This window comes from Melozone crissalis, unplaced genomic scaffold (assembly GCF_028551555.1).
Source record: "Melozone crissalis strain CALT ecotype California unplaced genomic scaffold, PUWL_Pcris_2 ptg000018l_1, whole genome shotgun sequence".
Lineage (NCBI taxonomy): Eukaryota > Metazoa > Chordata > Aves > Passeriformes > Passerellidae > Melozone > Melozone crissalis.
Genome location: NW_026535796.1, coordinates 43,327,181 through 43,342,755, shown reverse-complemented (window position 1 = coordinate 43,342,755; position 15,575 = coordinate 43,327,181).

Here is a 15,575-nt window from a genome sequence, read left to right as displayed (position 1 = left end):
CATTTCATTCTAATGTAATGTGATCTGCCAGAAAATTATAACAACTCAGCAAGGAAATAAAAATAAAAAGGGAAAACTAGCTATACGTGATTTTTCATAGCTTTTGCTGTGCACAGAACTTGCAAACAATTTTTGTGTAGAGGGAAAAAAAACCCTTCACACACAATATCTCCTACTGGCTCCGAGTATGATACTATTATATACACATTTCACATACACTGAGGAAACAAAGACAGAGTAAAGTAAAGCTTTGAGGGAGTTGTCTCTTGGCTTACAAAAAAATGTTTATTCTGCTTTAGAAATTCCAAAAATAATGAGTATCCCGTAGAACCAAATGTAGATACAATGAAGGTGTATTAAATTTTTTTTGTAAAATCTGATATGATTTCAAGCCCTATGCTTATTTAATAATGCAAGGATAACAGCAGCGTGCTTGGGATTTCATCAATGAATATTAAAACAATGTTTACATTTAACATCTGTGAAAAGTTTTTTGCTGACATGGTTATAAATTCAGGAGTTGCCATTAATGCTTAGCAAATAAAAAGAGTCCATATTATAAGCTTCTATAAACCTTGAAACATTTGCCTTACATACACCTTTTTATTTGTCATTAGCTGAAACAGTTCTACACTTAAATGGGTGTCGAACTTGCCCTCACCCTCCCCACAGTTCCACAGGAGTCTGTGGTGTCATTGTTAACTTAAAGCAGGATAACTCAGTCTAAAGCACAGCAGCCGCTCATTAGATAATTCATACTTTAGTGGATTTTATTTAATGGGTAATAATTTTAATATTTTTATGTGTTCCCTATAATCATTATTCTTCCTGTTGTCCTCTAACATAACGTTTCAGCTACATAGTGGGGCCCTCTCCTGCAAACCTGCAGCCCTTCTGCATACAAATGGCACAGGGAGGGTTTGTAGGATTTAGCCTATGGTTTATAAATGGCGTAAATTATTTTAGAAGTCATGTCAGGTATAGTTTATTCCAAGGTTTTCTTGCAAATTTTAATCAGAAAACACAGAAGGGGTATGCAGTTTAGATTGAAATATTCTTTCACCTTGTGCTCTGCCCAGGTTGACTTACTGTGGGCTGATATAACTGGCAGAAGTTACAGCATGCATGATAGAGGAAGGCTGGACACAAACTAGAGAAAACACATAAAGAAACATTTATTTAAAAAAAGTAAATCAACCATAAAGATCCTCCCAGTAGACCTGGGAGATGGAAGCCTTTCTCATTTTCTCCATGGCAAAATTTAATCTCGCGGCTTGGCTTTTCAAGCGTCATATTCAAAGAGATGCAAATTTGTCAGAGCAGAGACCCCAGCTGACTTTTAGCACTTCGTGAATGTCAAAGGGGCTTAAAGGTTGAAGTGTCTTTACCTCCCTCCATCCTTAGGAATTCAAAATCAGACTGAAAACACAAAGCACCCACCTCTACCTGTTTGTTCAGGCCTCTCTATTTCATGTGTACCTGCCGGCTATAAAAGTGTTTGTTTCAGGTGTTGTTATCTGTTTTAACTAAAAGCACATATAGAAATGAGCATGCAATTGAAAAATGTTCCACAAGAGAATCCATCAACAAAAGAAAAACCCTCCCCTTTGGAAAGCTAGCCTGTCCCCCACCACATATATTCACATTTTAGAGGTTCTTGCAACATAGCCTATTCCCAACTGACTGATTTCAGGACTGCTATTAACTGAGTAGTAATCTCACCCAGTGACATGGTTCACTTCATACAGTCTCAGGAGGTAATATATCTAATAAAAATAAAGGTAATAAAAATAAAAACAGCCCTAATGAATACTCCATACCATGTAAGGTATACACTACATCATGTAGCAAGGGCCACCTGAAAGCAATGCCAATGGATTTTTTTTTTGCCTGCCTCCTGTATGATGTAAATATCAATCTACTAATGGAATTCCCATTGATGAAGGATAAGAAAAAGAAAAAAAAAAAGAAAAAAGGGCATTGAACAGATTGAGGCAGACTAATCTTGTTTGTCTAAAAATGGAAAAAAAAGTATAAGTAAGCAAAAGCAAGAGGATTTAAACTCAGTTCCATGTGTAAGATGTTTATTAAATTAAATTACATTAACATATACATGATCAGTGTGAAGGGGAGCCCCCAACAGCCTTTACTGAATGACAGATTCAGCGAGTGAACCTGAGCTCTGAGGCTGGACCTAGAGTAACAGTTTCTGAGATGTGTTTCTTCTCATTTAACAATTTATCTGTCCTCTTGATGATGAATTTACTGGAAAAGGATGACTGTCTCTTTAAAAAAGTAGTTTGGGCAGTGCTTTTTGGTTTTAAAGTCTGGAGACAGTGGCATTAGATTGATTAGGTGTGTACATGCTGGCTGAGAAAGCTGTAGAAAGGGGAATGGAAGTGTTTGACAAGATGAAAGACTATTCAACATGTTAGACAGCTGGTTGAGTGAAAAGATCTATAACAGCACAGTAAAATATACTCAACAGTAAATGATACCTTCACTGCAAAAGCTACTACAAGTTAGGTCACACAATTTTAGCCTAGGATGACAAGTTCAACCAAACAAAGTTTTAAAACACACAATTAATGTGTGTGTGCCTTGTTAGTGACAGATCACACTTGGGAAATTGAGACAGACAGGGGTTCCCTTTTCCAAGTTTAATAGTGAGTATGCAAAGTTCCTGAGCCAGACTCTGATCTCTGTTGCTTATTCAGAGCAACTGCACTGATCTCAGAGGAGCTACTCTTAATTTACACCAAGGTTAGGGAGATGAGGATCCGTGCCTCCTTCAGTCCATTACCTTGCTGTAGGAAAGGGATGCTTTGGAGAAATAATGTTGCAAGGGGAATTGTAAGCGTTCTTGCTGAGATCCTGCAGTTACTGATGAGTGTGGTAAATGGCTAGGTGTAACTGTGTGCATCATGTTTTCTGATTTGCACATGAAGGCTTTGTAATCATCATATGATTTTCATAATTAACGAAGCACAAAAAGCACCAGGATGACAGGGATAGGGAACGCTCATGCATGCTACAGACAGCCAGCAGATAAACAAGAATAGATAAAGAATATTTAATATTTTAAGAAAAAAAAAAAAAGAAAAGAAGGAATTCAGGTGCTTTTCTGGTGATAGGCTATCAGGGATTATGGTAGTGGACTATAAAGCAGTCTAAAACTAAAGGATGCATTTTCTGTAGACAATAAGAGGACAATTGGACCTGGACACAGTTGGCTAATCTCATTTGATTATTCATGATGCAGTGATCATTCCAGTTAGCAGAGGTTGCACCAAAAAAGTCTTTTAGTCAGATGTAACTATAGTGTATGAAACTAAAAACACTATCACTTCACCAAGAACTCCTATCACTTCATTTTTCCTACTGAGTTAAATTAATAGCAAATATAGAAGGCACCACTGAAGAGATATATTTTTCTCAGACTCTAAATCTCCACAGACCATCACAGATGAGTATATTAACATATATACACACCTCCAGGTGCTTTTATGTTACCAGAAAAGTGCAGAGGTCATGGTGCAGACGTCAACTAGGCCTGACTTGATTTAGACTTTTAAAATAAATTTTTAAAAATATTTTTTAAAACTTGGGGTCTTTTTCAGCCCTGCTTGTTGAGTGATGATCAATATATGCTCCAAACTCTTTTTAACATTGCATTTAGAAGAGTTAAAAGAAGTAATCTTTTTATGTGAAATCGGCCCTTTTATTCCACATCCCATGTGAGCTGTTTTCCTCTCTAGTTTTCAGGGACAGAAAGGCAAGCATTTGTTAACTTGATTCCACGGAATATTTGACAAAAAAGTATTTTAATACCAATGTTAACACATATTTCCTTAATTATAAAGCCCTAAAGGTACGTCAAACTAAGTAAACCATTAGATTGTCAAAACATTAATAATCTATTAGTGTACATAGATTTGCTCATGCAGCACAGTGGGCCAGAGGGGTTGGTTTCAGGATTCTTAGTCAACAAACTAGAGTATCCATTGCGAGCTCCACCAGGAACATACAGAGTGACCTTGCAAATGCTGCCTAGTTCCTATCTGCCTCAGTTTGCCCACTTGCAAAAATCTGGAGATGTTTTGAGGTCCCTGGATAAAAGGCAGTATTAAATGTACGAAGTATTTATTAATTAATATTGTACCGAGAAAAAGACATTTCTGTTTCTAAAATGTAAATAATGTATTAACCCACTCCCTCCCCTCCATAATACAAGAAGTGTTTCTTCATAAGCAGATATTTATAAATTAGATGGTATACTGCGAAATTATTTAAGTAATCCAAATGATTAAAGATGACAAGGTTTCTGTAGGAGTGCCTCAAGCATACAAAACATTTCACCTCATCAGCTGTATCCACTGCTTTTTTTTCTTTTTCAGGTATAGGAGGATGCAGGTTGTGGGTATGTCTTTATAAGAATGTTAATGACCAAACAGAGTTTTATTCTAGGAATTTAGAAGCAAAATTTCAGTGCTAACATTCTAATATACTTATCAATATAGTCCTCCTACAGTCATTCTTTTCAGGAAATTCCTTTTGCATATAGAGGTATGGCTTTAATTGATTTGAAGCTTTGCCTTGGCTGAAATTCTAGGATGTCTCAAGTCATGGTTTCCTCTGGCAGTTCAACAATTATATGTATAGATACTTTATAGCTGAAATGGAAGGGACAATGCAAAGCATAGGAACTTCAATGACAGAAATTGTTGAGCAGAGAGAGAAAATCTTGTATTTCTAAATAAAATCCTTTTAGCCTATAAGCACTCTAAAAAAAAAAAAGAGTTGAACTTAACCTTTCATTTCATTACTACAATTATAAAAGTTAGCTCTGTGACATGCCTCAAATGTGAATGGGGTGACATCAGGCTGGCGACAGGTCACTAGTGAGGTTCTGCAGGGCTCCATTTTAGGACCAATTCTCTTCAACTTCTTCACCAACAGCTTGGACACAGGACTCAAAGGTGAGTTTGTCAATGATAAAAAACCGGGAGGAGCCGTGGGCTCCCTTGAAGGGAGAGGTTCTACAGAGACACCTTGACAAATTAGAGACTGGGCAGTCACGAACTGAATGAAGTTTAACAAAGACAAGTGCCAGATTCTGCACCTGGGATGGAGTAATCCTGGATATACAGACAGACTGAGGTTCATTCACCACTTCCCACGGGCAGGCAGGCGTTCAGCCATCACTGGGAAACCTGAGCTCCATTAAGCATGGCTGTGCCTTGGGAAAACAAACACCATCCCTACAATGGTCCCCTCCTTCCTTCTTCTTTCCCCACCTCATATGCTGAGCACCATGTCATGTGGCACAGAGTCCCTTTGGCATAACTTGGGGTTATCTGTCCCAGCTGTGTCCCATTTCATCTCCCTGTGCATTCCATACCACTGGTGGGGTGGGATGTGGAGCAGAAAAGGCATTGATGTTGTGTAGGCAGCACTCAGCAAAAACACCATCATTTTGGTGTTATAAACCCTGTTCTCAGTACATATCTAAAATATAGCCCCATGCTACATGCTGTGAAAAAAATAACTCTGTCCCAGCAAACAGAGCACACTAGGCCAATGTTCAGAATGCCAAGGAGCACTAGAGGAAATGTTTGAGTAGCAGAAATAAAAATCAGAAGATTGATTAAAAATAGACTTTCAATTTATAGTTTATATATAGATGGTGTATAGATATTATCTACATAGTTTAGAGAGGGACACACAAGGGGCTTCAGCATTTATTGGCTGTTCACATTCAAATAAACATTTGTGGGTTTTTTACTAAATAGTACATTTAATTATATTTTATGAGATTCTACTTTATGAGATGAAGTATCAGATTTCAATTAGATTTTGTTAACCTTATTGTACGTCTCAATTAAAGTCTACCAATTTATCACTTCATGGAGGTAAAATCATCCATCATAAAGTTTCCTGGTTACAGATCACTAATTAATTGGTAGCCGAGATAGAATTTAATCGTTGTTAAAGACCCAGAATTTCTCACATCACTGTTGCAGAATTGCATAGTCAATTAAGCAAAAAGAACCTGCCTATTTTACTTGGTTTATTATACTAATGCCTTGGAATGTTTGCATGAAATACATAAATTCTCTTGTATCATAGTTAATTAGATCTAAAATCATGGTCTGTAAAAGTCACCTTTCTGACTTCTGGAGAATGAGTGTGAATCAGTGCCAAAGACCACACCAAAGCAGCAACTACTTAAACAAAGTGATTTATGTCCTTCAAAGAGCAGAAACAGAGAGAATGCAATATTTTTTAGTTCCTTTAAGTTTTATCACGACTTTATGATACTATTCTTGATGGCAGAGAAAAGGTTGGTGTCAGGGGACTGGTGCTGCTTCCAAGTGTAACTGCCTCAACCAAGTCAGACAAGAATGACAAAAAATACTTCTTTTTGTCATTCTTTGTGCAAATGAAAGAAACTTGTCATTCCAACTTCACAAAACAGCACTAGAGATGAAATGCTCAACTCCACTGGGACAACCATTTTTTTTTTGCTGTTATTACAGAAGAAAATTATAACCATAAAAATGTCCAATTTAGAAAAAAGGTGCCACTTTAGCATCATTTGCATAAAAGCTGTTACATACAAATTGTTATAAAGACAAATGTGTAGTACTCTTGTTGAAAATTGCTTATATCTTAGGTGCTCTGCCTGAAACGACATAAAGGCCTCTTCAAACTGAAATTCATTCCCAGGTAAATAAAGCTGAAAAAGAATTTTCACCTATTTGTATGTACGTGAGCAGCTTTTCATATTGTCTTAAACAGATTTTTAACATACATTTCTCACAAACTTTTAAATTCCTTCCCTCCTTAGCCTGTTGGTGGCTTCCATTATAATAACTTGGCTCTACAGATGAGGGCGGATGAAAAGCTTGTCCTGAGTGCAAGCTAATGATCAGCTTGAAAATAAAACTTTCTGCAAATGAGGGCAGCTTTTACTTTCTTCTCATCTTTGCTTTCTCCTGCAATGAGATGATCACTGTCTGGATGCCACTGATGTCTCTGTCACCACCAATTATTACCCATTGACTCAGGGAAATTTATTTATCCCCTCTCAGAAAATCAACCGGATGTGCTGTGCCTGCTGAAGGTGGGCTGTTTTGCAGCAATCAAGTAATAAGCTTTGGTACCTAATAATTGTTCTACAAAACAGTCCGATTAACTTTATTTTTTATTTCTGGCAAAAAGAAATCAGAGGCATTTATTAATATTTGGTGCTAAACACTGGCACAATGTGAATTAACAAGAAATCCAAATTAAGTTTTGCAGCAAAGTGAATCATCAGACATACATTACTCTAATTGAAACGGTACACTAATATAAATGAGAATGCTAGTAGGGGATTTTCAAGTGGTCTGGTAATCTTTTTATGTAATTGCAGAATCATTACGTTAATGTAACTTGTTTGTAAACAGGAGAAACAGCTATCTGTAGAATGCCAAGTTAAGATGCCTGTAAACAGTTCACTGTGTCTGAGATGAAGTATCAAAGTGAATAATATTATGGTATAGAATCTGTAAGTTTGCTACTCCTAACTGTGAGACTATGAGACCTATAAGCATATGGATATGTTGAGACATTGTGCACTGCAGCCCGAGTAACACTCTATGTTTTGTGGAAACATATTCAGTGAAATTGAAAAGAAAATGTTCTCTAGAGCTTTAGGCAGTAGAGGACCAATAACAACAATATATGTATATACTTTATCTGCTTTTCCAACGGATCAATTGCTTTCTCAAGCAAAATAAAGTAATGAAATCAAAAGTACATGCTTGCTGATATGAAATCTAGTGTTTAATTGTTTAAATATACTGCAAGCATTAAACTGAAAAAGCTCTGTTTTGCCTTTTCAAAAAGCACCCACAGTCCCAGGTGAGGACAGAAGCCTCTATATGTACTTCAACTCTCTGACCACAAACTGTGAATGTATAGTTTTAAAAGTTGAAAGCAAAGAAAATTTTGACTAGGTATCCTCCTCTTTTTTTTGTTTTTAGCATGAAAAAATACTAACTTCCTACTTATTCTTTCTCAGACCAAGATCCTGATGCTTTCTGGATGGAGGGCTCTGCACAGCTGTGTGGCCATGACCAGTTCATGTGAACTGGAGTGTCACCTTAGCTGGCACCTTTCCCTCCCATCTGCACATCTTTCTGCACTAGAACACAAAGATCTTTACTTCTTATCAAGGAAGTTACATGTTTTTCAAACAAAAACTTGGAAAACACAGTTAAATAATAAGTGTGTTCAGCTCTTATTTATAATCTCATTAATTTTTTAGAAAGAAACAATACTTTTCAACGAAATGGCACCCTCCCAGAATAGTCAGTCTATGATAAATATTTATTTTTGTTTCTTTCTGAGATGGCCAAGTTACATGTACTCATAACTGTCTTGAAAATTTCCAGCAGAGGAAACCACCATTTCTGGCTTCAGAAAGACACAATCTAGTCAGAAAAGATTTGACGTCAATCCAGTTTCAATACGTAGACACAGTAAAATTTCACTACACAAAATGAAGAAACAAAACATTTTTGCACTAGTCTCTTAACAAGAATTAGACCCTTAACAGAGATTCTCAGCCTTGCCTCAGATCTAGGTCCAAAATGGGGCATTTCTATCTGGAGTTATCCAAAAATCTTATCCTGAAAATTAGTCCACAAGAGAGAACACCTCCTTGATATACTTAGCCCCATTAAAATCAACTAAAGTAACCATGAAACTCAAGCAATTTGCATAAACAAAGTTACAAGAATAAGATTTCTGTGTTTTTTACATACTGTTGGACTGGCAAATGGAAGAAAATGGAGAATGATTTATTCTTCTTTCAAGTTTTAAACATGGCAAATAACTGCAAACAAAATCTGTATATTAAAAGCTCTGATGGAGAAATGACTAGTGGAAAACCAACCACACAAGTCCTGTGATGCTCCTTTGTTCATAATGCACAATAATAGCTACCTCAATGATTATTCTTTGCCCTTCTAAGGTACAAAGACTTATCAGAAATGCAGTAAAATTCAAGACATGAACTCTGGTCACTGGGCATGACATGAAGGCATTTGTCAGAGGAGAAACCATGTGGAGGAAAGTGTGTTCCCTTAAAATCTTCTCAACCAGTTTTCTTGTTTCATTGATCCACAGTTGGTGCTGATGATGTGGACCGCCTCATAGAAGTTAAAGGTTCAGACTTCTTCAATTTTTTAAATTTATTTATTTTAAATCTTCAGTGACTATGGGAAAAGGAGGGTAAGATATATGTCTGTGCCCTACTGTTATGTCCTGAGTCTTTGTTCTTGGACTGAAATCACAATGAGTTCTATGAGCAGCATAAGCAAAAAGCTTCTGGAAAACTTCTGTTTTCAGGTACTTAATTTTCTTGTTTTCTCTTCCTCTTCCAAATTTCTAACCTGCTCCTAAAAATTGACTGCAAAAAAGATCAATCTATAGGAAAACCATGGTTAGTTTTTCCACAACTATTCTCTCCATTTAATATATCTTTTTGCCCTATTTCTTCAATGTTTAAGTCATTAAATACACAACCACATTTTGTGCAGAATTCCTTCCAGTTATGGATGTTATTGCTCAGTTGGTGGAATTCAGATAGAGAGGAGAAAGTTACACTTAAACTCAGCTATTTTCTGTTTCTCTAAGTAAAATACAGAAAGAAAGGGAGAAAAAGAAGATGCTGATATTAATGAAGACTTCTTGAAAATCTAGGATGACAATGAACTGAAAGGGGGAGTATAAAAATGTAACTGTAAATTTGAACTGAAAGCTGGATGAAAATTTTTGAAGCCAACCAATAAAACTTTTCTACTAATACTATTATGAAACTCATTGCAATAACTCTTCGGTCTGAAACCATTTCACCATCAAAATGAAAGAAAAAATATTGTACTGCCCTTTGTTGCAGTCTTTCCCCAAACTGTGGACATCAGAAATACATGCAAGTTTTCTCAAATCTGATAAAAATATTTAAATTGGAAATTAACTTTTTTTTTTTTCCTCAAGATCCTCAGTGTAATTAGCTATCATTCTCACTCTTTAGTAGAATTCACCCTTTGCACAACATCTGTAGGCAAGCATTGACATTTGTGCTTGATTGATTAAGAATAGCTAAATCTTGTATTTTTGTCACTGTATCTCTCTTTCCCTGGCCCCAAAATCCTACTTGTTTGCTTCCTTTATTTGTTATATTTTGTAATATATGCTATATTTTCTGACAAAGATAAATTAACTAGAATATAACCTGTAGCAGCCTAAACATAAAATGAATGCAAGAGATAGGAAATTTTGGAGAATAGCTTGCTAAAGACATAATTTTTTCTTTTTTTTTTTTTCCCAAATACTTCAGAAGCAGGAATCCTGCCAGGGAATCAAGCAGGCCTGCAGGTGTATGAAGAACTCTCCAGGAAGATAAGGCTTTGTCACAAATGCTGAATGAATTCTTTATATCAATGTTTGCTGCAGAGGATTATTGAGAGGTTTCTACACTGGAACTATTCTTTATGGAGGGACAAATCTGAGGAACAGTCTTATTATGATATGCCATAAAAGGGGTTTAAGAACAAGTCTATACAATGAATAGTGACAAATCATCAGGGCTAGATGATGCAAGAGCTCTAAAGGAACTCAAATATGAAATTACCAAACTACTCACTGTGGTGTGTAACCTAGTGATTAAATTTACCTCAGTACCAAAAGATTGGAGGTGGAAAATACAATAGAAATTATTTAAAGCATTTTGTAGCGGGGAGGGAAACTCAGGAAACCATGAAACAATAAGTCTAATTTCTCTGCTGGGTAAATTGGTTGGAAATATCAAAAAAATAAAGACAGAATTAGAAGGCTTGTAGAGGAATGAATCAAAGGAGATGCTGTAAAACACTGAGGGAAGGAACAGTGTTTCCAGCCAATGACTGATTCTGGTTCTCTTAGATGCCTGTCATAGGGCAGAATGAGCTCAGACTAGGTATCTGGTATTCAGAATTAAGTTTAGATGAGAAGAACACAATGTTGAGTCCTGAGTGATGAAAGGGCAAGTGACATAAAATTCAAACCTATAAAAGGAAAAACCCTGAAGTTAAGATAACTAATCACAAGTCATATTAGATATTATATTTAAAAAAAAGAAAGAAGACAAAGTAATTTGGATTAACTGTCCAAAGTGAAATATCAAATATCAGATTTAGAACAAACTAAGAGAAGTATCTTTAGGTATAGCAGTGGAGGTCCTTGCAGAATGTGTTTTGGATGCTACTAACTTAAATAGATTAATAGTTGGAAACCATGAAAGGAAAATCTGCCTCTCAACATCAGATGTCCCATTCAGCTCAGAATCCCCTTGCACATCATATTACCAGGAACTGGAATACTATACTAGGAAATAGTTTGTATTTGATATCTTCTGAAATTCTTTCTTTAAATATCTATTACAAGCTATTTCTAAAAGACAGTATGCTATATGGACCTATGGTTTTCCCTGGTAATCTACTCCTGCATTAGACTTTATGTAATTGTTGTGATATGATCAAGGAAAACTTTGAAATAAAATCCACATTGTACAGGGTTTCCCTGGATCAAATATTTGCTCCATTGAACCTGTGCTGTGGTAAGCACTTCTGTTAAAGCAAAGATCTTTTCCTTGAGGCACTGATTAGCAATCTTGCTGAATGTAGCTGGAACAGCCAGTGAGTGTCTTAGCAGTTCTTATATTCAAGCCACCCTTGCTGCTCATCCCCTTACAGTGGGTTTTCACCAAATTTTAGCCATGTTCATCACCTAAAAGTTAATCTCTGTGTGCTTTGAAGAAATGAAAAGAGCCTTTCTTAGAACTACCAATAATTCATCATCCCCAGAGAGAAACTGTAAAGTATGTAACCATGGATTGTATTTTCTCCTTCAGGATAATTCTTTAATGATTATCAATTTCTCTAATGAATGACTGTAAATACTGTTAAAAGAAAGATGTCTTCCTTTTAGGATCACTTAGCACTGAGTATCCCACAGGTCCAGTTATCCATGTCTTTCTAGGTAGCTTACTGATTTCTCAAGCTAGATGGCCTAGCACACATCCATCTGTCCTCTCAAAACTTATAACTACTCACTCCATTTGGAAGGGTGGATTAATATTTTGTGCAATTACATTAAAGGTTTTATTTTAATTGTTTAATATTCCCATTAATAATGTCTCCTTAAGTCATCTGTTGAGACTTTGTAATTTTAAATTTTTTCTGAAACTTAGAAAAAATGCAAATTAAAAAAAAAAAAGTCTAGTTACCTCTCACCTGGCCTATGATGAAATGCTTCTGTATGTTAATGGCTTGGTTATTAAAATGTATCAGGGCAATGAAAAAAGCCTGGAACAGACAGCATCAGTGATTGCCTTGAGAGTATCCTTCCATGGAGGAGCAGCACTTTGGATCTCTGTGACAGCAGTGACAGATATTTGTGGCTCAGATGGCCCAGGTCACTGTAAGCCCAGAAGAGAACAAAGACAATATTCTGTACCTGTACAGAAAGCAAAGGGCAATGAAACATGTACCCAAAGCAAGACAGAGAAAATGGCAAATTGGCCACTTTGATACACAAGCAGAAGGGAGCAGCTGCTGAAGACAGGAGGTGGTTTGTTCTCAATACACTTCCCCAAGTTTCCCCAGGGAAATGTAAAACTTAACCAAAACTAGTTTAACAAAACAGAGAAGGAGCCAAGGATAAACAATTTGTAGTTCCTTCCTCTGAAGATAAGAAGCTGACAAATGAGGAGTCCAAGCAACCTTCACTAACCTATGTAGGAGCTGGAAACTGAATCTAAGATTCCTGTTTGCCCAGATTGCTAAATGCATTAACAAAGAGAGAAGTTTGGTGATGTTTACATCATTAAAAGGAAGATTCTTTTTTTTTTCTGTGTTTTTCAGCGATGCCACCAAATTTCATCACAACCATTGCTAGAAACATAAATGGAAAAAATCTGATCGATGATGCAACTGTGAAAAGCCATGTATGTCAAGGTTCCAGGTTTTTGAGAGCTCTTGTTAAATATCCTGGCAGATAAGATCCAGAAAAATACATATTACAATATAAACTGTTGCTATTTCTGTAGGTTTTTGTAGCATGCCTTTAAGCATGTCTTTTTGGTTTTAATTAGCTTTAGAAAGATGCAGAGGTATCTGAAGAAATGCAGGAAAAGCAGACCTAAAATTCAGAAATGTTTAAGGAGGATTCGGAGAAACAGAACAGAAATGGAGAGCAAAGTCAGATGGAATAGGAAGGAGAGGGGGACAAACAAAAGAAAGAGAACTCAGTACCTGTGAATAAATAGAACCTTCTATTTATAAATGTAGTTATGCTTATGTGTGTGCCAGTGCGTGTGCGTGTATATATATATAAATATATATATATGTCTATATACATATAAAAAGGATGTCTCAAACCCACTTCTATTATTAAATAACACAAAACTTGTAGTAAAGCTTTTTTTCTTGGAGATATGCACCAATGATACAGACAGATTTGACACTATCAAAAGGGAATTCCTAATTTGGAGGCTCAGAGTCTGAGCCCACACCAAAGCCCCTCTCACAAAGCAAGATCCTGCAATAGCAGGATTAGACCCTAGAAGATTGGACTCTTGCTGTGCACACAGAACTGACTCTTTAAAGTTTTATATTTTGGAAATTAAACCAGCTGAGGAAAATTCATCTCAATGAAGTGAAGTATCTTGCCCAAATGTAAAAACCAAACAAACAAACCAAGAGGAAGAGAGGGTCCTGGAGGTTCATTGTTTTGTTTTTTTGGGACTTTTTTGGTTTTTTGGTTTTTGATAAATATTCACTCCTTGTGTTCTGAATAACTGTGAGCTGAAAGCCTAGAATATTGCAGTGCTGCCTCTTTAAACACAGTACCCTTTCCCCTTTTTTTCATTTAGTTATCTCCTTCTCTGCTCTGTGGCTCAATCTGCATATGTTATTGGCCTCGATTCCCAGGGCTGCCACCTTAATCTGTAGTGGCTAATAGTACAACCTCACACATGGCCTGGGACCAGGCTCAGGTTAACAAGAAATCCAAAAGCAAATGGCTGGGGGAGGTTGCTATAAAATAACCACTTGAAAATTCAGGCTGTGATTTTTTTTCACATTTGCATGGAGGAAGCAAAGCTTTTAGTCTCAGAGGTTCAGTCAAATGCATTAAAAAGATGAACATTTTAGTTAATGTTCTAAGAAGATTTCTAAAAGCAGTTTTGATTGTGTACTATTAGCATTAATTAATTTTTATACTGAGACCAGCCGTTATATTAGTAGAATGCATATTTTAATCAATTTCCACTTGCTGTTTTGTGCAAGTTAAAGGTAGCTTTGTGGTTTGTGCCTAGTTTATAGAGTACATTTAACTCAATGTGCCTTAGGTAATGCTCATCTGAGGTTCAATGTATACTCTAATCAGAGCATGATACAAGAATTATGAATGAAACCCTGACAAGTAATGGGGTTGTTTTAATTTTGGACCATAGTGGAATATACCTTCTCTAAACAGGTGCTTGAATACATTATTAAATAACACAATACTCAACAGCACTATCATCAAACGCAGGCATAAACAGTTAGGATTTTATCTCTGTTCAATAGCAGCTTACCTGCATCTGAAAGCAGCTGTTTTATATACATTTGCAATCATTCTGTCACTGGTAAATTTAAGAGGATCCTGTCAAGGGATTTTTTAAAACAGTTTTGAGGTTATTATTTTAGAAATATTTTATAATTTGTATGAGCAATTAAAAGATAGTCAAAGTTAATTAGTTTCCCAGGTTTTTTTTTATACACTTTTTTGACAAACAGTAAGACTTTCTGCTCAGGATTGATAAAAAGAGTTTGAAATTGGGACTGTATTGAAGTGTATTTCTGTAGTCATAAACACTACTGTTATTCAGGTAGATGCTTAGGCTGGGAAGTGCTCAGAGGAACAGCTACCCTACACTGTCCATCTCCATCAATCCATCTTCTTCCTTACCCCTCAGCACTTCTCTTCCAGTCTTTCTTCACTACCTGAAAGAAAACTGATGTTGCGTGTCCACAGCAGTGAAAGAGGAGACAGACGGGACATCAGATTTGTTTCGATCAGGAGACAAAAACCAGTCCTATAAAAAGTTTTTTTTGCTTTCAACAAAAATTTCCTCAGGCCTCTCTGATCCTGAGCAGAGCAGCCTTTCTAAACTATTGATTCAAGAGATAGGAAATTGTTACGAGAAAAGAGAGGGTGAGTAAAGACAACAGAGGTTGAAAATACACAACAGGAGAAGGTGTAGTGGGCGCTAAGAAATATTTGGGGATACTTTGATACAGGTAAACATCTGAAAACCAGTTTCTCAAAACAGATCTATTTCACTGTACATCAATTCTGTGTTGTCAGCGCAGCTCTACACTCATCCCTGCAGTGCCCAGGGCCTGCCATCCCATGCCAGCAACCAAGGGCTTGGTCCATCCCAAAATAAGTACAGCTACACCAGAAGACACTGTCCCCACCCTGTCCCTCTCAATGGACTT